The sequence below is a fragment of the Garra rufa genome, chromosome 1 (genome assembly GCF_049309525.1).
Source record: "Garra rufa chromosome 1, GarRuf1.0, whole genome shotgun sequence".
NCBI classification, from domain to species: domain Eukaryota; kingdom Metazoa; phylum Chordata; class Actinopteri; order Cypriniformes; family Cyprinidae; genus Garra; species Garra rufa.
This window is the reverse complement of record NC_133361.1, coordinates 91,496,034-91,522,734: the sequence shown is the minus strand read 5'-3', so window position 1 is coordinate 91,522,734 and position 26,701 is coordinate 91,496,034. Positions and strand designations below refer to the sequence as shown.

The 26,701-nt window shown below is 44.0% G+C and overlaps 10 non-coding genes across 10 annotated transcripts; all 10 read right to left on the bottom strand.

Annotated features, from left to right (window-relative positions):
- Positions 1-226: 226 nt before the first annotated feature.
- On the bottom strand, positions 227-308 carry trnal-aag (transfer RNA leucine (anticodon AAG)). The gene has a single exon. It is a non-coding gene; the product is annotated as a tRNA-Leu (tRNA).
- A 1,085-nt stretch (positions 309-1,393) lies between these two features.
- On the bottom strand, positions 1,394-1,475 carry trnal-uag (transfer RNA leucine (anticodon UAG)). Its single transcript has one exon. It is a non-coding gene; the product is annotated as a tRNA-Leu (tRNA).
- Positions 1,476-2,525: 1,050 nt separating this feature from the next.
- On the bottom strand, positions 2,526-2,607 carry trnal-aag (transfer RNA leucine (anticodon AAG)). Its single transcript has one exon. It is a non-coding gene; the product is annotated as a tRNA-Leu (tRNA).
- Positions 2,608-4,854: 2,247 nt separating this feature from the next.
- On the bottom strand, positions 4,855-4,936 carry trnal-aag (transfer RNA leucine (anticodon AAG)). Its single transcript has one exon. It is a non-coding gene; the product is annotated as a tRNA-Leu (tRNA).
- Positions 4,937-6,021: 1,085 nt separating this feature from the next.
- trnal-uag (transfer RNA leucine (anticodon UAG)) lies at positions 6,022-6,103 on the bottom strand. Its single transcript has one exon. It is a non-coding gene; the product is annotated as a tRNA-Leu (tRNA).
- Positions 6,104-7,154: 1,051 nt separating this feature from the next.
- On the bottom strand, positions 7,155-7,236 carry trnal-aag (transfer RNA leucine (anticodon AAG)). Its single transcript has one exon. It is a non-coding gene; the product is annotated as a tRNA-Leu (tRNA).
- Positions 7,237-8,300: 1,064 nt separating this feature from the next.
- On the bottom strand, positions 8,301-8,382 carry trnal-uag (transfer RNA leucine (anticodon UAG)). The gene has a single exon. It is a non-coding gene; the product is annotated as a tRNA-Leu (tRNA).
- A 1,049-nt stretch (positions 8,383-9,431) lies between these two features.
- On the bottom strand, positions 9,432-9,513 carry trnal-aag (transfer RNA leucine (anticodon AAG)). The gene has a single exon. It is a non-coding gene; the product is annotated as a tRNA-Leu (tRNA).
- Positions 9,514-10,587: 1,074 nt separating this feature from the next.
- Positions 10,588-10,669, bottom strand: trnal-uag (transfer RNA leucine (anticodon UAG)). Its single transcript has one exon. It is a non-coding gene; the product is annotated as a tRNA-Leu (tRNA).
- Positions 10,670-12,865: 2,196 nt separating this feature from the next.
- trnal-uag (transfer RNA leucine (anticodon UAG)) lies at positions 12,866-12,947 on the bottom strand. The gene has a single exon. It is a non-coding gene; the product is annotated as a tRNA-Leu (tRNA).
- Positions 12,948-26,701: the final 13,754 nt, after the last annotated feature.

Genomic DNA, 26,701 nt, shown 5'->3' with positions numbered 1-26,701 from the left:
TATAATTTTCAAATTCGTTGAATTGTTTGTTTGTTTTTTATTGCACCTCTCCTATGATTGTAAATTATTGGTGTGCCTCTGTTGGAATGGAGCAGAGGCTGGGACAAGCTTCCAGCACTGACTTTGCTAAATGGCAAAGAATGCGAAAGCGGCTAAGTTTGGATGAGCATGCAGCGTCACTTCTCCAGTCGCTTCGCAGCCTCAGGAGCTTTCCAAAAGACTTCCCTGGCAGCCGTGGGATTCGAACCCACGCCCCCGAAGAGACTGGAGCCTTAATCCAGCGCCTTAGACCGCTCGGCCACGCTACCCCGTCATGGTGTGTTCCACGGGTCTTTACGACAGGTCAAACGGCCTCCCTAATACTGACTGTGCGGAACGGCTGCAGTCTAATCCTGTTTGACTGCCAAGCGGGTTAGACGACCTCCCTGCCTTGGTTAAAATGGCTGCTGGCAGCGATGGGATTCGAACCCACGCCCCCGAAGAGACTGGAGCCTAACTCAAATGCCTTAGACCACTCGGCCACGCTACCCTGGAATGTTCACCTTCGTGGGCCCTTTTCTCCCCACCCCAAAGATAGACAAAACGTCGGCCGCCGGACCTTCTTTGCAAAGCCTCTGGAGTGCGGGCAAAGAACGTTTTTTTTTTTTTTGTGTAGGCACAATAGCCTTCCGAAACTCTGTCTTGGCAGCAGTGGGATTCAACTCACACCCCCGAAGAGACTAGAGCCTTAATCCAGAGCCTTAGACCACTCAGCCACGCTACCCTGGCACATTCACCCTCGTGGGCCCTTTTTTTTTTTGTCGCGCTTCGCTGCAAGCTGATGCCTTGTAATTCGCCGCCGTAAAGGCATCCTTTATACAGGGGTATGCAGTCCTACTCCTGGTGGCCCCCTTCCTGTAGAGTGGAGGTCAGCATCAAGCAGCTCCTGATTGGTTAACACGGCGTGAAGTGACACAGAAGTTCAGATTTTTCACCTCGGGTAGCAGACGCGAATTCTTGTCAGACGCGTGATTCACAAAAAAGCACAATTCGCGCTTAACGCACCTAACGCGCCAGACGCGCGAACTAGACACGCGGATGAGGCGAATTCGCGTCTACCGTGCCGCGCCTCATTCGCGCCGCAAGAACTCCAGGCGCGTGTTAACGCGTCTTACCATTGACTTAACATTGAAATCACTCGGACCAGACGCATATTCCCGTTTGGTGTGAATGTAGCATTAGACCGCGCGGCCATGCTACCTCGTCGGGTTGCGCTCCAAGGGTCTCTTCGACAGGTGGAACGGCCTCCCTAATACTTACTCTGCAGAACTGCTGCAGTCTAATCCTGTTTGCGAGAAATAATCCCGCTGCCAAGCGGGTTAGACGACCTCCCTGCCTTGGTTAAAATGGCTGCTGGCAGCGATGGGATTCGAACCCACGCCCCCGAAGAGACTGGAGTCTAAATCCAGCGCCTTAGACCATTCGGCTACGCTACCCTGCGATTTGCACTTTTGTGGGACGTTTTCTGCCCTCTTCCCCCACCCCAAAGATAGAGAGAACGTCGGCCGCCGGACCTTCTTTGCAAAGCCTCTGGAATGCGGGCAAAGAATTTTTTTTTTTGGGGGGTATGCACAATAGCCTTCCAAAACTCTGTCTTGGCAGCAGTGGGATTCAAACCCACACCCCTGAAGAGACTGGAGCCTTAATCCAGCGCCTTATGCTAAATACACACCAAACGCGAATACGCGTCTAAATTCTCACCTGCCGCTTCTATTTATACACGTGACCACTTTGTGTTCATTCACCCATCAAGAGCGAAATGGACGCGCATAAAAACAAAAGTTTGAAGCGAAATTTACGTACGTCAGGTGCGTCAGAGGCGAAAGTTTCAAAAAGTTTCGAACCCCGTTGACAGCCATCTTTTTACAAGATGTCTGTTGTTGATCGCTCATTTATCGAGAGTTTCACTGCTCTGTATTTGCTCTGGAGAGCAGAACAGAGGTGTAGGGATCATCGTCGCTGTATTTGGGTTGCGCTTCGCCACAAGCTGATGCCTTGTAATTCGCCGCCGTAAAGGCATCCTTAATACAGGGTATGCAGTCCTACTCCTGGTGGCCCCCTTCCTGTGGAGTGGAGGTCCATCTCTGATCAAGCACACCTGAATCCACTAATCAAGGCCTTTGGGGCTTATGTGAAAACGATAGCCAGCAGTGTTGCATTTAAAATCAAAATGATCAGGCAGCTGTTATTTCACCCAAAACTTTCCATGAGTGACATGGGTTGTCTCCATTCTTGTAGACTACTCATTGTTTTTCATTAATATAATTTTCAAATTCGTTGAATTGTTTGTTTGTTTTTTATTGCACCTCTCCTATGATTGTAAATTATTTGTGTGCCTCTGTTGGAATGGAGCAGAGGCTGGGACAAGCTTCCAGCATTGACTTTGCTAAATGGCAAAGAATGCGAAAGCGGCTAAGTTTGGATGAGCATGCAGCGTCACTTCTCCAGTCGCTTCGCAGCCTCAGGAGCTTTCCAAAAGACTTCCCTGGCAGCGGTGGGATTCGAACCCACGCCCCCGAAGAGACTGGAGCCTTAATCCAGCGCCTTAGACCGCTCGGCCACGCTACCCTGTCATGATGTGTTCCACGGGTCTTTACAACAGGTCAAACGGCCTCCCTAATACTGACTCTGCGGAACGGATGCAGTCTAATCCTGTTTGCGTAAAACAAACCCGCTCCCAAGCGGGTTAGAGGGCCTCCCTGCCTTGGTTAAAATGGCTGCTGGCAGCAATGGGATTTGAACCAACGCCCCCGAGGAGACTGGAGCCTAACTCAAATGCCTTAGACCACTCGGCCACGCTACCCTGGAATGTTCACCTTCGTGGGCCCTTTTCTCCCCACCCCAAAGATAGACAAAACGTCGGCTGCCGGACCTTCTTTGCAAAGCCTCTGGAGTGCGGGCAAAGAACGTTTTTTTTTTTGTGTAGGCACAATAGCCTTCCGAAACTCTGTCTTGGCAGTAGTGGGATTCAAGTCACACCCCTGAAGAGACTAGAGCCTTAATCCAGAGCCTTAGACCACTCGGCCACGCTACCCTGGCACATCCACCCTCGTGGGCCCTTTTTTTTTCTTGTCGCGCTTCGCTGCAAGCTGATGCCTTGTAATTCGCCGCCGTAAAGGCATCCTTTATACAGGGGTATGCAGTCCTACTCCTGGTGGCCCCCTTCCTGTAGAGTGGAGGTCAGCATCAAGCAGCTCCTGATTGGTTAACGCGGCGTGAAGTGACACAGAAGTTCAGATTTTTCACCTCGGGTAGCAGACGCGAATTCTTGTCAGACGCGTGATTCACAAAAAAGCACAATTCGCACTTAACGCACCTAACGCGCCAGACGCTCAATTCGCGCCATTCGCGCGAACTAGACACGCAGATGAGGCGAATTCGCGTCTACCGCGCTGCGCCTCATTCGCACCGCAAGAACTCCAGGCGCGTGTTAACGCGTCTTACCATTGACTTAACATTGAAATCACTCGGACCAGACGCATATTCCCGTTTGGTGTGAATGTAGCATTAGACCGCGCGGCCATGCTACCTTGTCGGGTTGCGCTCCAAGGGTCTCTTCGACAGGTGGAACGGCCTCCCTAATACTTACTCTGCAGAACTGCTGCAGTCTAATCCCTTTTGCGAGAAATAATCCCGCTGCCAAGCGGGTTAGACGACCTCACTGCCTTGGTTAAAATGGCTGCTGGCAGCGATGGGATTCGAACCAAAGCCCCCGAAGAGACTGGAGCCTAAAACCAGCACCTTAGACCACTCGGCCACGCTACACTGGGATTTGCACTTTTGTGGGCCGTTTTCTGCCGTCTTCCCCCACCCCAAAGATAGAGAGAACGTCGGCCGCCGGACCTTCTTTGCAAAGCCTCTGGAATGCGGGCAAAGAACTTTTTTTTTTTTTGGGTATGCACAATAGCCTTCCAAAACTCTGTCTTGGCAGCAATGGGATTCAAACCCACACCCCTGAAGAGACTGGAGCCTTAATCCAGCGCCTTATGCTAAGTTCACACCAAACGCGAATACGCGTCTAAATTCTCGCCTGCCGCTTCTATTTATACACGTGACCACTTTGTGTTCATTCACCCGTCAAGAGCGAAATGGACGCGCATAAAAACAAAAGTTTGAAGCGAAATTTACGTGCGTCAGGTGCGTCAGAGACGAAAGTTTCAAAAAGTTTCGAACCCCGTTGGCAGCCATCTTTTTACAAGATGTCTGTTGTTGATCGCTCATTTATCGAGAGTTTCACTGCTCTGTATTTGCTCTGGAGAGCAGAACAGAGATGTAGTGATCATCGTCGCTGTATTTGGGTTGTGCTTCGCCACAAGCTGATGCCTTGTAATTCCCCGCCGTAAAGGCATCCTTAATACAGGGTATGCAGTCCTACTCCTGGTGGCCCCCTCCCTGTGGAGTGGAGGTCCATCTCTGATCAAGCACACCTGAATCCGCTAATCAAGGCCTTTGGGGCTTATGTGAAAACGATAGCCAGCTGTGTTGCATTTAAAATCAAAATGATCAGGCAGCTGTTATTTCACCCAAAACTTTCCATGAGTGACATGGGTTGTCTCCATTCTTGTAGACTACTCATTGTTTTTCATTAATATAATTTTCAAATTCGTTGAATTGTTTGTTTGTTTTTTATTGCACCTCTCCTATGATTGTAAATTATTGGTGTGCCTCTGTTGGAATGGAGCAGAGGCTGGGACAAGCTTCCAGCACTGACTTTGCTAAATGGCAAAGAATGCGAAAGCGGCTAAGTTTGGATGAGCATGCAGCGTCACTTCTCCAGTCGCTTCGCAGCCTCAGGAGCTTTCCAAAAGACTTCCCTGGCAGCCGTGGGATTCGAACCCACGCCCCCGAAGAGACTGGAGCCTTAATCCAGCGCCTTAGACCGCTCGGCCACGCTACCCCGTCATGGTGTGTTCCACGGGTCTTTACGACAGGTCAAACGGCCTCCCTAATACTGACTGTGCGGAACGGCTGCAGTCTAATCCTGTTTGACTGCCAAGCGGGTTAGACGACCTCCCTGCCTTGGTTAAAATGGCTGCTGGCAGCGATGGGATTCGAACCCACGCCCCCGAAGAGACTGGAGCCTAACTCAAATGCCTTAGACCACTCGGCCACGCTACCCTGGAATGTTCACCTTCGTGGGCCCTTTTCTCCCCACCCCAAAGATAGACAAAACGTCGGCCGCCGGACCTTCTTTGCAAAGCCTCTGGAGTGCGGGCAAAGAACGTTTTTTTTTTTTTTGTGTAGGCACAATAGCCTTCCGAAACTCTGTCTTGGCAGCAGTGGGATTCAACTCACACCCCCGAAGAGACTAGAGCCTTAATCCAGAGCCTTAGACCACTCGGCCACGCTACCCTGGCACATTCACCCTCGTGGGCCCTTTTTTTTTTTGTCGCGCTTCGCTGCAAGCTGATGCCTTGTAATTCGCCGCCGTAAAGGCATCCTTTATACAGGGGTATGCAGTCCTACTCCTGGTGGCCCCCTTCCTGTAGAGTGGAGGTCAGCATCAAGCAGCTCCTGATTGGTTAACACGGCGTAAAGTGACACAGAAGATTAGATTTTTCACCTCGGGTAGCAGACGCGAATTCTTGTCAGACGCGTGATTCACAAAAAAGCACAATTCGCGCTTAACGCACCTAACGCGCCAGACGCACGAACTAGACACGCGGATGAGGCGAATTCGCGTCTACCGTGCCGCGCCTCATTCGCGCCGCAAGAACTCCAGGCGCGTGTTAACGCGTCTTACCATTGACTTAACATTGAAATCACTCGGACCAGACGCATATTCCCGTTTGGTGTGAATGTAGCATTAGACCGCGCGGCCATGCTACCTCGTCGGGTTGCGCTCCAAGGGTCTCTTCGACAGGTGGAACGGCCTCCCTAATACTTACTCTGCAGAACTGCTGCAGTCTAATCCTGTTTGCGAGAAATAATCCCGCTGCCAAGCGGGTTAGACGACCTCCCTGCCTTGGTTAAAATGGCTGCTGGCAGCGATGGGATTCGAACCCACGCCCCCGAAGAGACTGGAGTCTAAATCCAGCGCCTTAGACCACTCGGCCACGCTACCCTGTGATTTGCACTTTTGTGGGACGTTTTCTGCCCTCTTCCCCCACCCCAAAGATAGAGAGAACGTCGGCCGCCGGACCTTCTTTGCAAAGCCTCTGGAATGCGGGCAAAGAACTTTTTTTTTTGGGGGGGTATGCACAATAGCCTTCCAAAACTCTGTCTTGGCAGCAGTGGGATTCAAACCCACACCCCTGAAGAGACTGGAGCCTTAATCCAGCGCCTTATGCTAAATTCACACCAAACGCGAATACGCGTCTAAATTCTCGCCTGCCGCTTCTATTTATACACGTGACCACTTTGTGTTCATTCACCCATCAAGAGCGAAATGGACGCGCATAAAAACAAAAGTTTGAAGCGAAATTGACGTACGTCAGGTGCGTCAGAGGCGAAAGTTTCAAAAAGTTTCGAACCCCGTTGGCAGCCATCTTTTTACAAGATGTCAGTTGTTGATCGCTCATTTATCGAGAGTTTCACTGCTCTGTATTTGCTCTGGAGAGCAGAACAGAGGTGTAGGGATCATCGTCGCTGTATTTGGGTTGCGCTTCGCCACAAGCTGATGCCTTGTAATTCGCCACCGTAAAGGCATCCTTAATACAGGGTATGCAGTCCTACTCCTGGTGGCCCCCTTCCTGTGGAGTGGAGGTCCATCTCTGATCAAGCACACCTGAATCCACTAATCAAGGCCTTTGGGGCTTATATAAAAACGATAGCCAGCAGTGTTGCATTTAAAATCAAAATGATCAGGCAGCTGTTATTTCACCCAAAACTTTCCATGAGTGACATGGGTTGTCTCCATTCTTGTAGACTACTCATTGTTTTTCATTAATATAATTTTCAAATTCGTTGAATTGTTTGTTTGTTTTTTATTGCACCTCTCCTATGATTGTAAATTATTGGTGTGCCTCTGTTGGAATGGAGCAGAGGCTGGGACAAGCTTCCAGCACTGACTTTGCTAAATGGCAAAGAATGCGAAAGCGGCTAAGTTTGGATGAGCATGCAGCGTCACTTCTCCAGTCGCTTCGCAGCCTCAGGAGCTTTCCAAAAGACTTCCCTGGCAGCCGTGGGATTCGAACCCACGCCCCCGAAGAGACTGGAGCCTTAATCCAGCGCCTTAGACCGCTCGGCCACGCTACCCCGTCATGGTGTGTTCCACGGGTCTTTACGACAGGTCAAACGGCCTCCCTAATACTGACTGTGCGGAACGGCTGCAGTCTAATCCTGTTTGACTGCCAAGCGGGTTAGACGACCTCCCTGCCTTGGTTAAAATGGCTGCTGGCAGCGATGGGATTCGAACCCACGCCCCCGAAGAGACTTTAGACCACTCGGCCACGCTACCCTGGAATGTTCACCTTCGTGGGCCCTTTTCTCCCCACCCCAAAGATAGACAAAACGTCGGCCGCCGGACCTTCTTTGCAAAGCCTCTGGAGTGCGGGCAAAGAACGTTTTTTTTTTTTGTGTAGGCACAATAGCCTTCCGAAACTCTGTCTTGGCAGCAGTGGGATTCAACTCACACCCCCGAAGAGACTAGAGCCTTAATCCAGAGCCTTAGACCACTCGGCCACGCTACCCTGGCACATTCACCCTCGTGGGCCCTTTTTTTTTTTGTCGCGCTTCGCTGCAAGCTGATGCCTTGTAATTCGCCGCCGTAAAGGCATCCTTTATACAGGGGTATGCAGTCCTACTCCTGGTGGCCCCCTTCCTGTAGAGTGGAGGTCAGCATCAAGCAGCTCCTGATTGGTTAACACGGCGTGAAGTGACACAGAAGTTCAGATTTTTCACCTCGGGTAGCAGACGCAAATTCTTGTCAGATGCGTGATTCACAAAAAAGCACAATTCGCGCTTAACGCACCTAACGCGCCAGACGCGCGAACTAGACACGCGGATGAGGCGAATTCGCGTCTACCGTGCCGCGCCTCATTCGCGCCGCAAGAACTCCAGGCGCGTGTTAACGCGTCTTACCATTGACTTAACATTGAAATCACTCGGACCAGACGCATATTCCCGTTTGGTGTGAATGTAGCATTAGACCGCGCGGCCATGCTACCTCGTCGGGTTGCGTTCCAAGGGTCTCTTCGACACGTGGAACGGCCTCCCTAATACTTACTCTGCAGAACTGCTGCAGTCTAATCCTGTTTGCGAGAAATAATCCCGCTGCCAAGCGGGTTAGACGACCTCCCTGCCTTGGTTAAAATGGCTGCTGGCAGCGATGGGATTCGAACCCACGCCCCCGAAGAGACTGGAGTCTAAATCCAGCGCCTTAGACCATTCGGCTACGCTACCCTGCGATTTGCACTTTTGTGGGACGTTTTCTGCCCTCTTCCCCCACCCCAAAGATAGAGAGAACGTCGGCCGCCGGACCTTCTTTGCAAAGCCTCTGGAATGCGGGCAAAGAATTTTTTTTTTTGGGGGGTATGCACAATAGCCTTCCAAAACTCTGTCTTGGCAGCAGTGGGATTCAAACCCACACCCCTGAAGAGACTGGAGCCTTAATCCAGCGCCTTATGCTAAATTCACACCAAACGCGAATACGCGTCTAAATTCTCGCCTGCCGCTTCTATTTATACACGTGACCACTTTGTGTTCATTCACCCATCAAGAGCGAAATGGACGCGCATAAAAACAAAAGTTTGAAGCGAAATTGATGTACGTCAGGTGCGTCAGAGGCGAAAGTTTCAAAAAGTTTCGAACCCCGTTGGCAGCCATCTTTTTACAAGATGTCAGTTGTTGATCGCTCATTTATCGAGAGTTTCACTGCTCTGTATTTGCTCTGGAGAGCAGAACAGAGGTGTAGGGATCATCGTCGCTGTATTTGGGTTGCGCTTCGCCACAAGCTGATGCCTTGTAATTCGCCACCGTAAAGGCATCCTTAATACAGGGTATGCAGTCCTACTCCTGGTGGCCCCCTTCCTGTGGAGTGGAGGTCCATCTCTGATCAAGCACACCTGAATCCACTAATCAAGGCCTTTGGGGCTTATATAAAAACGATAGCCAGCAGTGTTGCATTTAAAATCAAAATGATCAGGCAGCTGTTATTTCACCCAAAACTTTCCATGAGTGACATGGGTTGTCTCCATTCTTGTAGACTACTCATTGTTTTTCATTAATATAATTTTCAAATTCGTTGAATTGTTTGTTTGTTTTTTATTGCACCTCTCCTATGATTGTAAATTATTGGTGTGCCTCTGTTGGAATGGAGCAGAGGCTGGGACAAGCTTCCAGCACTGACTTTGCTAAATGGCAAAGAATGCGAAAGCAGCTAAGTTTGGATGAGATGCAGCGTCACTTCTCCAGTCGCTTCGCAGCCTCAGGAGCTTTCCAAAAGACTTCCCTGGCAGCGGTGGGATTCGAACCCACGCCCCCGAAGAGACTGGAGCCTTAATCCAGCGCCTTAGACCGCTCGGCCACGCTATCTTGTCATGGTGTGTTCCACGGGTCTTTACGACAGGTCAAACGGCCTCCCTAATACTGACTCTGCAGAACTGCTGCAGTCTAATCCTGTTTGACTGCCAAGCGGGTTAGACGACCTCCCTGCCTTGGTTAAAATGGCTGCTGGCAGCGATGGGATTCGAACCCACGCCCCCGAAGAGACTGGAGCCTAACTCAAATGCCTTAGACCACTCGGCCACGCTACCCTGGAATGTTCACCTTCGTGGGCCCTTTTCTCCCCACCCCAAAGATAGACAAAACGTCGGCCGCCGGACCTTCTTTGCAAAGCCTCTGGAGTGCGGGCAAAGAACGTTTTTTTTTTTTGTGTAGGCACAATAGCCTTCCGAAACTCTGTCTTGGCAGCAGTGGGATTCAACTCACACCCCCGAAGAGACTAGAGCCTTAATCCAGAGCCTTAGACCACTCGGCCACGCTACCCTGGCACATTCACCCTCGTGGGCCCTTTTTTTTTTTGTCGCGCTTCGCTGCAAGCTGATGCCTTGTAATTCGCCGCCGTAAAGGCATCCTTTATACAGGGGTATGCAGTCCTACTCCTGGTGGCCCCCTTCCTGTAGAGTGGAGGTCAGCATCAAGCAGCTCCTGATTGGTTAACACGGCGTGAAGTGACACAGAAGTTCAGATTTTTCACCTCGGGTAGCAGACGCGAATTCTTGTCAGACGCGTGATTCACAAAAAAGCACAATTCGCGCTTAACGCACCTAACGCGCGAACTAGACACGCGGATGAGGCGAATTCGCGTCTACCGTGCCGCGCCTCATTCGCGCCGCAAGAACTCCAGGCGCGTGTTAACGCGTCTTACCATTGACTTAACATTGAAATCACTCGGACCAGACGCATATTCCCGTTTGGTGTGAATGTAGCATTAGACCGCGTGGCCATGCTACCTCGTCGGGTTGCGCTCCAAGGGTCTCTTCGACACGTGGAACGGCCTCCCTTATACTTACTCTGCAGAACTGCTGCAGTCTAATCCTGTTTGCGAGAAATAATCCCGCTGCCAAGCGGGTTAGACGACCTCCCTGCCTTGGTTAAAATGGCTGCTGGCAGCGATGGGATTCGAACCCACGCCCCCGAAGAGACTGGAGTCTAAATCCAGCGCCTTAGACCACTCGGCCACGCTACCCTGCAATTTGCACTTTTGTGGGACGTTTTCTGCCCTCTTCCCCCACCCCAAAGATAGAGAGAACGTCGGCCGCCGGACCTTCTTTGCAAAGCCTCTGGAATGCGGGCAAAGAACTTTTATTTTTTTTGGGTATGCACAATAGCCTTCCAAAACTCTGTCTTGGCAGCAATGGGATTCAAACCCACACCCCTGAAGAGACTGGAGCCTTAATCCAGCGCCTTATGCTAAGTTCACACCAAACGCGAATACGTGTCTAAATTCTCGCCTGCCGCTTCTATTTATACACGTGACCACTTTGTGTTCATTCACCCGTCAAGAGCGAAATGGACGCGCATAAAAACAAAAGTTTGAAGCGAAATTTACGTACGTCAGGTGCGTCAGAGGCGAAAGTTTCAAAAAGTTTCGAACCCCGTTGGCAGCCATCTTTTTACAAGATGTCTGTTGTTGATCGCTCATTTATCGAGAGTTTCACTGCTCTGTATTTGCTCTGGAGAGCAGAACAGAGATGTAGTGATCATCGTCGCTGTATTTGGGTTGTGCTTCGCCACAAGCTGATGCCTTGTAATTCCCCGCCGTAAAGGCATCCTTAATACAGGGTATGCAGTCCTACTCCTGGTGGCCCCCTCCCTGTGGAGTGGAGGTCCATCTCTGATCAAGCACACCTGAATCCGCTAATCAAGGCCTTTGGGGCTTATGTGAAAACGATAGCCAGCTGTGTTGCATTTAAAATCAAAATGATCAGGCAGCTGTTATTTCACCCAAAACTTTCCATGAGTGACATGGGTTGTCTCCATTCTTGTAGACTACTCATTGTTTTTCATTAATATAATTTTCAAATTCGTTGAATTGTTTGTTTGTTTTTTATTGCACCTCTCCTATGATTGTAAATTATTGGTGTGCCTCTGTTGGAATGGAGCAGAGGCTGGGACAAGCTTCCAGCACTGACTTTGCTAAATGGCCAAGAATGCGAAAGCGGCTAAGTTTGGATGAGCATGCAGCGTCACTTCTCCAGTCGCTTCGCAGCCTCAGGAGCTTTCCAAAAGACTTCCCTGGCAGCGTCGGGATTCGAACCCACGCCCCCGAAGAGACTGGAGCCTTAATCCAGCGCCTTAGACCGCTCGGCCACGCTATCTTGTCATGGTGTGTTCCACGGGTCTTTACGACAGGTCAAACGGCCTCCCTAATACTGACTCTGCAGAACTGCTGCAGTCTAATCCTGTTTGACTGCCAAGCGGGTTAGACGACCTCCCTGCCTTGGTTAAAATGGCTGCTGGCAGCGATGGGATTCGAACCCACGCCCCCGAAGAGACTTTAGACCACTCGGCCACGCTACCCTGGAATGTTCACCTTCGTGGGCCCTTTTCTCCCCACCCCAAAGATAGACAAAACGTCGGCCGCCGGACCTTCTTTGCAAAGCCTCTGGAGTGCGGGCAAAGAACGTTTTTTTTTTTTGTGTAGGCACAATAGCCTTCCGAAACTCTGTCTTGGCAGCAGTGGGATTCAACTCACACCCCCGAAGAGACTAGAGCCTTAATCCAGAGCCTTAGACCACTCGGCCACGCTACCCTGGCACATTCACCCTCGTGGGCCCTTTTTTTTTTTGTCGCGCTTCGCTGCAAGCTGATGCCTTGTAATTCGCCGCCGTAAAGGCATCCTTTATACAGGGGTATGCAGTCCTACTCCTGGTGGCCCCCTTCCTGTAGAGTGGAGGTCAGCATCAAGCAGCTCCTGATTGGTTAACACGGCGTGAAGTGACACAGAAGTTCAGATTTTTCACCTCGGGTAGCAGACGCAAATTCTTGTCAGATGCGTGATTCACAAAAAAGCACAATTCGCGCTTAACGCACCTAACGCGCCAGACGCGCGAACTAGACACGCGGATGAGGCGAATTCGCGTCTACCGTGCCGCGCCTCATTCGCGCCGCAAGAACTCCAGGCGCGTGTTAACGCGTCTTACCATTGACTTAACATTGAAATCACTCGGACCAGACGCATATTCCCGTTTGGTGTGAATGTAGCATTAGACCGCGCGGCCATGCTACCTCGTCGGGTTGCGTTCCAAGGGTCTCTTCGACACGTGGAACGGCCTCCCTAATACTTACTCTGCAGAACTGCTGCAGTCTAATCCTGTTTGCGAGAAATAATCCCGCTGCCAAGCGGGTTAGACGACCTCCCTGCCTTGGTTAAAATGGCTGCTGGCAGCGATGGGATTCGAACCCACGCCCCCGAAGAGACTGGAGTCTAAATCCAGCGCCTTAGACCATTCGGCTACGCTACCCTGCGATTTGCACTTTTGTGGGACGTTTTCTGCCCTCTTCCCCCACCCCAAAGATAGAGAGAACGTCGGCCGCCGGACCTTCTTTGCAAAGCCTCTGGAATGCGGGCAAAGAATTTTTTTTTTTGGGGGGTATGCACAATAGCCTTCCAAAACTCTGTCTTGGCAGCAGTGGGATTCAAACCCACACCCCTGAAGAGACTGGAGCCTTAATCCAGCGCCTTATGCTAAATTCACACCAAACGCGAATACGCGTCTAAATTCTCGCCTGCCGCTTCTATTTATACACGTGACCACTTTGTGTTCATTCACCCATCAAGAGCGAAATGGACGCGCATAAAAACAAAAGTTTGAAGCGAAATTTACGTACGTCAGGTGCGTCAGAGGCGAAAGTTTCAAAAAGTTTCGAACCCCGTTGGCAGCCATCTTTTTACAAGATGTCTGTTGTTGATCGCTCATTTATCGAGAGTTTCACTGCTCTGTATTTGCTCTGGAGAGCAGAACAGAGATGTAGCCCAGCAGGCACAGGACGTCAACATGACGTCAGATTGACGTTGTACCCCAACGTCGTAGGGACGTTGCATTTTGGTTGGAAATGAAAATCGGGTTGACGTCAGAACCCAACGTCAGCCCGACGTCAATGTCCAACGTTGGTTAGACGTTGCATTTTGGTTGGAAATGAAAATCGGGCTGACGTCAGAATCCAACGTCAGACCGACGTCAATGTCCAACGTTGGTCAGACGTTGCATTTTGGTTGGAAATGAAAATCGGGCTGACGTCAGAACCCAACGTCAGACCGACGTCAATGTCCAACGTTGGTCACACGTTGCAGTTTGGTTGGAAATGAAAATCGGGCTGACGTCAGAACCCAACGTCAGACCGACGTCAATGTCCAACGTTGGTCAGACGTTGCATTTTGGTTGGAAATGAAAATCGGGCTGACGTCAGAACCCAACGTCAGACCGACGTCAATGTCCAACGTTGGTCAGACGTTGCATTTTGGTTGGAAATGAAAATCGGGCTGACGTCAGAACCCAACGTCAGGCCGACGTCAATGTCCAACGTTGGTCAGACGTTGCATTTTGGTTGGAAATGAAAATCGGGCTGACGTCAGAACCCAACGTCAGGCCGACGTCAATGTCCAACGTTGGTCAGACGTTGCATTTTGGTTGGAAATGAAAATCGGGCTGACGTCAGAACCCAACGTCAGGCCGACGTCAATGTCCAACGTTGGTCAGACGTTGCATTTTGGTTGGAAATGAAAATCGGGCTGACATCAGAATGCAACGTCAGACCGACGTCAGTGTCCAACGTTGGTTAGACGTTGCATTTTGGTTGGAAATGAAAATCGGGCTGACGTCAGAACACAACGTCAGGTCGACGTCAATGTCCAACGTTGGTCAGACGTTGCATTTTGGTTGGAAATGAAAATCGGGCTGACGTCAGAACCCAACGTCAGACCGACGTCAATGTCCAACGTAAGTCAGACGTTGCATTTTGGTTGGAAATGAAAATCGGGCTTTAAGACAAAAATTTTTAAGACATTAGTAAAAAGAATTTAACTTAATCTGAAAGTGGAATCCACAAATGTGGGGTGGTTATTTCAGAAAAATGACAAAAGAGATGACTGGATTATATATTAAAATATTTGTTTTATTATATTAGCATTATTGAAATAGAACATTTTCAAAATAACATTTTTAAAAATCAACCTTTTTCCAATTGTAATTCCAACATTTTTCAAAACATTAACATCCAATTGTTAAGCTGTCAAATTCCAACTTTAAAGAAAAATGTGGTTAAAGGGATAGTTCACCCAAAAATGAAAATTTGATGTTTATCTGCTTACCTCCAGGATATCCAAGATGTAGGTGACTTTGTTTCTTCAGCAGAACACAAATGAAGATTTTTAAAGAAAACTGCTGCAGTCTGTTAGTCATTTAATGGCAGTGGATGGGCACCAATCCTTTGAAAGTAAAAAAAAAAAAAAAAAAAACACACAAACAAATCCAAATGACACCCTGCGGCTCGTGGGGATACATTGATGTCCTAAGACATGAAATGATCTGTTTTTGTGAGAAACTGAACAGTATTTATATAATTTATATAATTTTTTACCTTTGATATACAATGTCCAACTCAGCTCATCATCCGGCGCATTACCTGTGTACACGCTCTGACGTAGTATACACAAACACCATAAGGAAAAATCAGTGAAATGTCAACAGACCCGGATGAGTTTGTGCAAGTAAACTTAATCTTTTAGCTTTAAATCGGTTTGAACAGTCAGGATAAGCGCAAGTAATTACCATTTTGAATAGCCGTTATACCCACAATCTCTGTGCTCTGTGTAAACAATGAAGGTCTTACACACGCGACAGATCGCTTACAGAGTTTGCGTATACTACGCCAGAGCGCGTACACGTGTAACAAGCCAGATGCTAAGCACGCGCTCGGGACAGTTGTTGGACATGGCTGTATATCAAAGGTAAAAAAATTATATAAATACTTTTCAGTTTCACACGAAAACTGATCGTTTCGTGTCTTAGGACATCAGTGTATCTTCACGAGCCGCAGCGAGTAATTTGGATTTGTCTGTGCATGTTTTTTTGTTTTTTTTCTTTCAAAGGTTTGGTGATCATCCAATACCATTAAATCACTAACAGATGGCAGCGGTTTGAGTTAAAAATCTGTTTGTGTTCTGCTGAAGAAACAAAGTCACCTACATCTTGGATGCCCTGGGGGTAAGCAGATAAACATCAAATTTTCATTTTTGAGTGAACTATCCCTTTAATATGGATTTTGTTGGCATGACGTCAAACCTTAAAAAAATCTAAATAATAAGCAGCAAATTGGAATCTATCTATCTATATATATATATATATATATATATATATATATATATATATATACACACATACAGTGGGTACGGAAAGTATTCAGACCCCTTAAATGTTTCACTCTTTGTTGTATTGCAGCCATTTGCTGAAGTTCATTTTCTTCCTCATTAATGTACACAGCACTAGCCTGCAAAAATCCAGACCCTAATCTATTAAGATTAAGAGTCTGGCATCGAGCAATGAAAAGGGCCTAGCTCGAGGGGCGGCACCAAGCATGCATTTGAAACTCTCACTGCACGCAATTGGATCACGCCACGACCAATCACTAAGTTTTCACTAAACCCCATACGCTTAGCTACCAGCGGAGCGAACTGATAGATTAAACTCTTGCCGTATCCAGTCGGCAAAACAGCAAAAACGTCCTTCTAGCAAACTAACGGTTCGAGCGCGGTTTACTGTTCATCTTTTATATGAAAAGCCAAGTCTAACTCGTTCATTGTAGCGGCCAAAGCCGTTTCAAGCAACGGGTGTTCATCTGTTTACTAAATGATTCCGGACGTCGGAGCGCAGTCGTCATCAGTTTAGTTCGCCTCTGGCCCGCCTACATCAGATACACCGATTTGATTGGTTCCCAGAACTGCTTACGTAATGCAGTAATGTGGATCATTGCTCGATACCAGAGTGTCTTGCAGAGACAATTCAAATTGTGCTCTCGCGAGACCTCTGGATTTCCAGGGTAACACAGCACCCCATATTGACAGAAAAACTATTTTTGCAGATTAAAAAAGAAAAACTGAAATATCACATGGTCCTAAGTATTCAGACCCTTTATAATACAGTCCCAACGCTGAAGCATGGTGGTGGCAGCATCATGCTGTGGGGGTGTTTTTCAGCTGCAGGGACAGGACGACTGGTTGCAATTGAGGGAAAGATGAATGCGATCAAGTACTACTTCTCCAGAGTGCTCAGGACCTCAGACTGGGCCGAAGGTTTACCTTCCAACAAGACAATGACCCTAAGCACACAGCTAAAAGAACGAAGGAGTGGCTTCACAACAACTCTGGCTGGGCCATTCAAGAACAGTCACAGAGCCCTGACTTAAACCCAATTGAGCATCTCTGGAGAGACCTGTCTACCAACATTTACCATCCAACCTGACAGAACTGGAGAGGATCTGCAAGGAGGAATGCCAGAGGATCCCCAAATCCAGGTGTGAAAAACTTGTTGCATCTTTCCCAAAAAGACTCATGGCTGTATTAGATCAAAAGGGTGCTTCTACTAAATACTGAGCAAAGGGTCTGAATACTTAGGACCATGTGATATTTCAGTTTTTCTTTTTTAATAAATCTGCAAAAATGACAACAATTCTGTGTTTTTCTGTCAATATGGGGTGCTGTGTGTACATTAATGAGGAAAAAAATGAACTGTAATGATTTCAGCAAATGGCTGCAATAAAACAAATAGTGAAACATTTAAGGGGGTCTGAATACTTTCCGTACCCACTGTATATATACACAGAGAGAGAGAGAGAGAGAGAGTGAGAGTGTTACAGTAAGATTGGACAGAGGTCAAGATCCACCTGTAATTCCAATATTTTTCAAAACATATTAACATGAATTTTATTCACAGCTTTTTCTTCTGCCACATCCACCTACTCTGTCTTTGGCATATTTTAAACAGAAGGCGATGACTGCTGCAATATTTGCCTCTGTCTCTTTTGATGTTTCCTGGACACTCTCTGTAAGAAATAAGAGTGTTTTAAGGTAAATTCACAATAGATGAAAGACATCAGTATGAATGCAAAAACAATTGTTCAAGTTCTGACTAACAATATCTCAAACAGAAAGGTAGACTAGCAACAGGAATGACCGGCCAATCAAGAAATCAGTGTATATTTGAACATTTGTGTTATTTCTGTGTGACATAAGTAACTCTGAAAAAATAGTTTTGACAGGCCCACACTGAAAACAATAAAGAAAACAATTTTAAAAAAGTGCAGTGATGTGACAGTTTTTGTGGGTATCATTTAAATTGATCTACTCAGCTGACCAACCTGCTGACTACAATATGTGGTTTTCACTTAACAACCAAAAAGTAAGCTAAACAAATCTATCACAGTCATGCAACACTAATATTCTTATTATTTAGGTAGTTTGGTTTCTTTACCTGTGACAACAGTGTACAGTTTGAGCTTGATGAAGGCAAGTTTGCCCCCCCCTTCATATTGACCTCATTTGTCATCAACCTGTAGATACAAGAGTAATACATAATTAATTATACATGACACATTATTAGCCAGTTGTTTGTGTTTGTCTTAGGTTCATCATCATCTACTGTAATGCAGATATCATACATAGCTTGTTGGTGCTAGATGACCATTAGAATGACCATTCATGCAGTGTGTAACACAGCTCTAAGTGAATGAAAACAACCTACAAAGTTTGAAATCTAAAAGGGGGGTCAAACACCCTTTCATTTACATTAACTGCATCCTTTCCTCAGAGCCAAAGCACTAGAGATTGAGGATCATGGGAATCATTCTCAGTCTCCAATACTCAGACATTCAAGCAGAAAATAATTAAACCAGCAACATAGCATGGCATTTTTATTTAAATGTATTTTATATATATTATCTGTAGCCTTTTTTTTTTTTACATTATTTGAGAAATGCAAGACTTTGAAGAAATCAGGCAGGAATCCTGGAATTTATGCAAATCCATCATAGCTTTATGAGATATTGTTGATTCATAAATGATAGTACAACTTAGTAAAATATTGACAACTGCAAAGTAAAAAGCATACCTGTCAAACAGTCCTTAAATGTTTTTGATATTTTTCTTCTTTTTGGTTGCAGTGAACCTTCTTCAGCTTCTGTGGTTGTGAAGTCACAGTTTTTCACACACTTTGAAGTCGTCTATAAAACATAAATAATACGCAAACAAGAGAACACAAGAAAACCCACTGTGAGTGACAAGGTTACAGGAGAATCAGATTAACTACCTTCAATCTAATACCTTTAATCAAATTAATGTTATATAATAATTTATGTACATGTACAACCATCAGTGTTCTTTAGCAGCTCATTTATAAATGAACAAAAAAACATACCTTGCAACAATACAGCTTCTTCAGACCATGGCAAGGAGATAAAAGCATGAAGCAGAAACAAAACGAATGTTATAACCTCGTATTTCATAGCTCCACAACATCTGAAATCACACAATTTTAAATAGCCTACTAATAATTAGTACTGTCAAAAAATAATAATAAATCAATTGCACATTTTTCCAAAATGAATCACAAGTCATCCTACTTAAAGTTTTTAAATATACTATAGCCATGCAACATTACAGTATTACTGAGAGCTATCATTTTTAACATTTATTAGAAAATAAACTTATAATTTTATTGAACTTAAAACAATTTTCACATAAACCCATTATAATAAGTGTTATATTTACCTGTACCCTTCATCAGAAATATGCAGAAATTGAAACTGAAGTTATCAAACACTAAATTTAAAATTAAATATAGATAAATCATTAAAGCTAGAAAAGTATGTTCCCCTCTTTTCACAAAAGCAGCAGCTATGAGTGGGGGAAATCATTTAAGGAAATTATCTCCAATTGTGGATAAGAGTATACAAATTATTTTGATGATGAAAAATACAGTAAACAGTACTGTGAAATATATGATGTTACAATTTAAAATAGCTGTCTTTTATGCAAATATTTAGTCAAATATAATTGATTGCAAATTTGAATTTTCAGCGTAATTATTCCAATTCAGTGTCACGTGATCCTTCAAATATCATTCTATGCTGATTTGCTGCTCAAGAAACATTTCTGATTATTATCAGTGTTAAAAACTGCTGTGCTGCTTCATATTTTTTGTGAAAAATGGGATGCCATTCAGTCTTGTGTAAGATGAAAAGACATAAATTAATACTTTTTTCAACAATGTTGCATTAAAACAAATATAGAATGTAAAAAGTCTGATATGATTGATATTTACACTTATTAATTAATTGCTGTTCTTTAACTGAAAACCATTACACCAACAATACAACCAATATATCACAAATAATAGGCTAACTCATAATAATTAAACAGCATAAGAATGATTTCTGAAGGGACACTGAAGACTGGAAATAAGAAATAAATTAGGTACATTTTAAATAGAAAACTGCTATAACCTACATTGTGACGAATAACGTAAATGACAGTCTGAGAAGTCTGAGAATTTTGAAAGGGTCCCTAGTAGTTTACATTTCATTTGCAATTAGTTTCCTTCATCGTTTTTCGCAAACGGCATTCAAGTCGTGCGCAGCTCAGCGTCCCTAAATCCTGCGTTCTACACTTTGATTGGTCATTTCAAACATTTTGCTAATGACCAGCGCCTTTGAACCGCTGCACTGAGCCAGAGCGTGCTATATTAATTCGAATTTTTGTTTGAAGTGGGCCGCGTGCTGGGCCGATGGTAGAATATACATATAACGTAACTAACGTTACAATCAATTTTACATTAAGTTACACAAAGGGGAAAAACTCCCGGTACTCTGGATAGCCAGTCCACCACTGTGCATGCGTTATGTGCATATCTGCATAACTACTGTGCGAGCATTTTATCCGAGAAATTGCAGTTTTCCAGCGCTACATGGCTTTTATGGCTTACTAATGTGCATTTTTTATTTCAGGAATATTAACACCTTTAATTACCTTTACGCATCTTCTTTCAAATACGTACATGTAATATTATATAGGCTGTAGTAAACAGTTTTACATCATATATAATCAAATTTCCAAATGTACTTACCACAGTTAGCTGCCAGCTGTGCACCTCAGACCTCGTGATAAATTGATCCTCCAAAAAAAATAAAAAAAGACCGCCAAGTACAAAATGGCGCAAGGGCGTTACCGTGTTGCATGTTTGCACAAGGGGGGCATGGGAGTTCGCAATTCAAAAATAAATAAATAAGTTAAAAAGTAAACTTGTTATATGATTTTAATAATAATAACAATAATAATAATACTATTATTTAAATTAGTTCTACTGACAGAAATTGTTTTTTTATATATATTTTAAAGAAGCAATATGTTCCATCATATATGTAGGCTAACATAGATGTATGCATTACCTTTTCTGACCCTAACCTTGTAAATATTACAAATGAAAAACACATTGGGGTTGAATTATATACAATAGGCTACATATATATATATATATATATATATATATATATATATATATATATATATATTTTTTTTTTTTTTTTTTTTTTTTTTTTTTTCTTTTTTTTTTCACATTAAAACAATGTCTTATTTGAACAATTAGACTTTTTTGCTCCATCACTGAGACAATATTTGGTTTTAATTATAAATAATTCCAAGCACCACAATATTGCTTGTCCCCACAGCCATGTTCAGCAGGAAAGTGCTTTATTTTGAAGTAAAAAAAAAAAAAAACAGGTTTTTCTGTCATTTAAAATAATTTATCAACACAATAATGTATTCATAATTATCTAATATATGATAAAAATGGCATAATAAAACAAAATGCTGAATAAATATTAAAATATTATAAAATATATAATGCAAACAGTGGTCCCCTGGAGTTCACTGTTACCTTTAACAAAAATCTGTTATTTTGAAATAAAAATCACACTGATGACATCATCTGACTTGTACTCTTATTAATTTTGTCACTGCATTGCTTGCAGCAGCAAGATGATTCAGTGGTTAACCTGGCACCTCACTGCAAGGTGTTTCCTTAATGCAAACATGCACATATGACAATATAGTGATCAATCAGACTGGGATCCATTTGCAGCTGTATTTGTGATAGTAAAGCAGGTATTGAGCTACAGGTGGCATGCAAGATCAGTACCAGGTATGGAGATTATGTGAAATGTAGTGAAGTCAAAATGGGGAAGGGGAAAATTCCCTCTGATGGCCCGAAAAGGGAGTCACAGAGGCACTCCTAGTAACAAACAAATTGAGGATTCAATTTTTTTTTCATATTTGATTGTGCGTTTTCTACACATTGCACCCTTGTATGCATTCCAGTCCTTTCAGACCCTTTTCTCTATGCTGTTTTTTTTTTTTTTTTTTCTGATTTCAAATTTCCCATAGGTATAGGGTTTCTCTCACACAAAAAAAATGCATATTCTGATCAGATCAGATAACATACCAATACTTTACGATGGCTGTATGACGTGTTGGTCAATGTTTTTTTGTTTGTTTTTTGGAGAGTTTGAGCTTTTAAAGATTATTTCTACTTTCTCTGCTCACAATTTCCTTTGTAAAGCTATTTGAATCAACTGATGTGTAGGCAGAGGCCTGAAAGTTTCGACCTAGAGAGAGTTGTGCAGCTACTGCATTCTGTTAGCCTGACAAGCCAGACCCACATAAATGTAGGGTCTGGGCACTCTCCATAGACAGGGCTCAACCGGAGGGGTGGGATAAACGGTTGTCTTTCAAACTCCCTCTCCACGCAATAGGATATTGCTACAACCAATCAGAGCAACGAAGAAGGTGACGTAATCAGAGCGACGAAGATTTTTTAACGAAAATCGTTGCAGTCTGTCAGCCAAATAATGGACATAGATTTGCACCAGACCTTTAAAAGTAAACAAAAACATGCACAGACAAATCCAAATTATTATTAAATGTACAGCTATATTTTGAAAAATGCAATTTTTTTACACCAAGCCAGTGGTGATCACAATGATGTAAACATACACATTAAAGGGTTAATGCCACAACCTAAAACTAACAAAATACCAATGTCTAATGATGTTAGAGTTTGACTTTGTGTGGACATTACCACGATGACGTCTATCAGACGTTGGATTTTGGTTGCCATACCTGACGAATAAATGTCAGTATTTGACGTCAATATGACGTTGGCTTAAGATGTTGGCTCGACGTTGGATTTTGGTCACTTTCCAACACAACTTAAAATCAACCAAATATCAACGTCTAATGATGTTAGAGTTTGACGTTGTGTGGACGTTACCACGATGACGTCTATCAGACGTTGGATTTTGGTTGCCATACCTGACGAATAAATGTCAGTATTTGACGTCAATATGACGTTGGCTTAAGATGTTGGCTCGACGTTGGATTTTGGTCACTTTCCAACACAACTTAAAATCAACCAAATATCAACGTCTAATGATGTTAGAGTTTGACGTTGTGTGGACGTTACCACTATGACGTCTATCAGACGTTGGATTTTGGTTGCCATACCTGACGAATAAATGTCAGTATTTGACGTCAATATGACGTTGGTTTAAGATGTTGGCTCGACGTTGGATTTTGGTCACTTTCCAACACAACTTAAAATCAACCAAATATCAATGTCTAATGATGTTAGAGTTTGACGTTGTGTGGACGTTACCACTATGACGTCTATCAGACGTTGGATTTTGGTTGCCATACCTGACGAATAAATGTCAGTATTTGACGTCAATATGACGTTGGTTTAAGATGTTGGCTCGACGTTGGATTTTGGTCACTTTCCAACACAACTTAAAATCAATCAAATATAAACGTCTAATGATGTTAGAGTTTGACGTTGTGTGGACGTTACCACTATGACGTCTATCAGACGTTGGATTTTGGTTGCCATACCTGACGAATAAATGTCAGTATTTGACGTCAATATGACGTTGGCTTAAGATGTTGGCTCGACGTTGGATTTTGGTCACTTTCCAACACAACTTAAAATCAACCAAATATCAACGTCTAATGATGTTAGAGTTTGACGTTGTGTGGACGTTACCACTATGATGTCTATCAGACGTTGGATTTTGGTTGCCATACCTGACGAATAAATGTCAGTATTTGACGTCAATATGACGTTGGCTAAAGATGTTGGCTCGACGTTGGATTTTGGTCACTTTCCAACACAACTTAAAATCAACCAAATATCAACGTCTAATGATGTTAGAGTTTGACGTTGTGTGGACGTTACCACTATGACGTCTATCAGACGTTGGATTTTGGTTGCCATACCTGACGAATAAATGTCAGTATTTGACGTCAATATGACGTTGTCTTAAGATGTTGGCTCGACGTTGGATTTTGGTCACTTTCCAACACAACTTAAAATCAACCAAATATCAACGTCTAATGATGTTAGAGTTTGACGTTGTGTGGACGTTACCACTATGACGTCTATCAGACGTTGGATTTTGGTTGCCATACCTGACGAATAAATGTCAGTATTTGACGTCAATATGACGTTGGCTTAAGATGTTGGCTCGACGTTGGATTTTGGTCACTTTCCAACACAACTTAAAATCAACCAAATATCAACGTCTAATGATGTTAGAGTTTGACGTTGTGTGGACGTTACCACTATGACGTCTATCAGACGTTGGATTTTGGTTGCCATACCTGACAAATAAATGTCAGTATTTGACGTCAATATGACGTTGGTTTAAGATGTTGGCTCGACGTTGGATTTTGGTCACTTTCCAACACAACTTAAAATCAACCAAATATCAACGTCTAATGATGTTAGAGTTTGACGTTGTGTGTACGTTACCACTATGACGTCTATCAGACGTTGGATTTTGGTTGCCATACCTGACGAATAAATGTCAGTATTTGACGTCAATATGACGTTGGCTTAAGATGTTGGCTCGACGTTGGATTTTGGTCACTTTCCAACACAACCAAAAAACAACCAAATATCAACGTCTAATGATGTTAGAGTTTGACGTTGTGTGGACGTTACCACTATGACGTCTATCAGACGTTGGATTTTGGTTGCCATACCTGACGAATAAATGTCAGTATTTGACGTCAATATGACGTTGGCTTAAGATGTTGGCTCGACGTTGGATTTTGGTCACTTTCCAACACAACTTAAAATCAACCAAATATCAACGTCTAATGATGTTAGAGTTTGACGTTGTGTGTACGTTACCACTATGACGTCTATCAGACGTTGGATTTTGGTTGCCATACCTGACGAATAAATGTCAGTATTTGACGTCAATATGACGTTGGCTTAAGATGTTGGCTCGACGTTGGATTTTGGTCACTTTCCAACACAACCAAAAAACAACCAAATATCAACGTCTAATGATGTTAGAGTTTGACGTTGTGTGGACGTTACCACTATGACGTCTATCAGACGTTGGATTTTGGTTGCCATACCTGACGAATAAATGTCAGTATTTGACGTCAATATGACGTTGGCTTAAGATGTTGGCTCGACGTTGGATTTTGGTCACTTTCCAACACAACTTAAAATCAACCAAATATCAACGTCATTTGACGTCGATATTGGACGTCAAAATAACGTTGTCCTTAGATGCTGGCTAGACGTTGGATTTTGGTTACCTGACGTCACGACCTAAATCTAACCTAATATTAACGTCTTATGACGTTGTGTGCCTGCTGGGTTGGTTCAGGCAATGCAAGCTGAATCTCTGTCCCACTTTAAATTTACACTCTGTGCATGAATAAAAGCTATTTTGCAACACAGAGAAACATATCTGAAGGTGTTAGAAGTGTTTTGCATGATTTTTGAAGTTAGACCCTGAAATGTCAGAAAACAGCGTTTCAGCGCAGAACAAAGTTGGTTCAGGCAATGCAAGCTGAATCTCTGTCCCACTTTAAATTTACACTCTGTGCATACATAAAAGCTATTTTGCAACACAGAGAAACATATCTGAAGGTGTTAGAAGTGTTTTGCATGATTTTTGAAGTTAGACCCTGAAATGTCAGAAAACAGCGTTTCAGCGCAGAACAAAGTTGGTTCAGGCAATGCAAGCTGAATCTCTGTCCCACTTTAAATTTACACTCTGTGCATACATAAAAGCTATTTTGCAACACAGAGAAACATATCTGAAGGTGTTAGAAGTGTTTTGCATGATTTTTGAAGTTAGACCCTGAAATGTCAGAAAACAGCGTTTCAGCGCAGAACAAAGTTGGTTCAGGCAATGCAAGCTGAATCTCTGTCCCACTTTAAATTTACACTCTGTGCATGAATAAAACCTATTTTGCAACACAGAGAAACATATCTGAAGGTGTTAGAAGTGTTTTGCATGATTTTTGAAGTTAGACCCTGAAATGTCAGAAAACAGCGTTTCAGCGCAGAACAAAGTTGGTTCAGGCAATGCAAGCTGAATCTCTGTCCCACTTTAAATTTACACTCTGTGCATAAATAAAAGCTATTTTGCAACACAGAGAAACATATCTGAAGGTGTTAGAAGTGTTTTGCATGATTTTTGAAGTTAGACCCTGAAATGTCAGAAAACAGCGTTTCAACGCAGAACAAAGTTGGTTCAGGCAATGCAAGCTGAATCTCTGTCCCACTTTCAATTTACACTCTGTGCATGAATAAAAGCTATTTTGCAACACAGAGAAACATATCTGAAGGTGTTAGAAGTGTTTTGCATGATTTTTGAAGTTAGACCCTGAAATGTCAGAAAACAGCGTTTCAGCGCAGAACAAAGTTGGTTCAGGCAATGCAAGCTGAATCTCTGTCCCACTTTAAATTTACACTCTGTGCATACATAAAAGCTATTTTGCAACACAGAGAAACATATCTGAAGGTGTTAGAAGTGTTTTGCATGATTTTTGAAGTTAGACCCTGAAATGTCAGAAAACAGCGTTTCAGCGCAGAACAAAGTTGGTTCAGGCAATGCAAGCTGAATCTCTGTTCCACTTTAAATTTACACTCTGTGCATGAATAAAAGCTATTTTGCAACACAGATAAACATATCTGAAGGTGTTAGAAGTGTTTTGCATGATTTTTGAAGTTAGACCCTGAAATGTCAGAAAACAGCGTTTCAGCGCAGAACAAAGTTGGTTCAGGCAATGCAAGCTGAATCTCTGTTCCACTTTAAATTTACACTCTGTGCATGAATAAAAGCTATTTTGCAACACAGATAAACA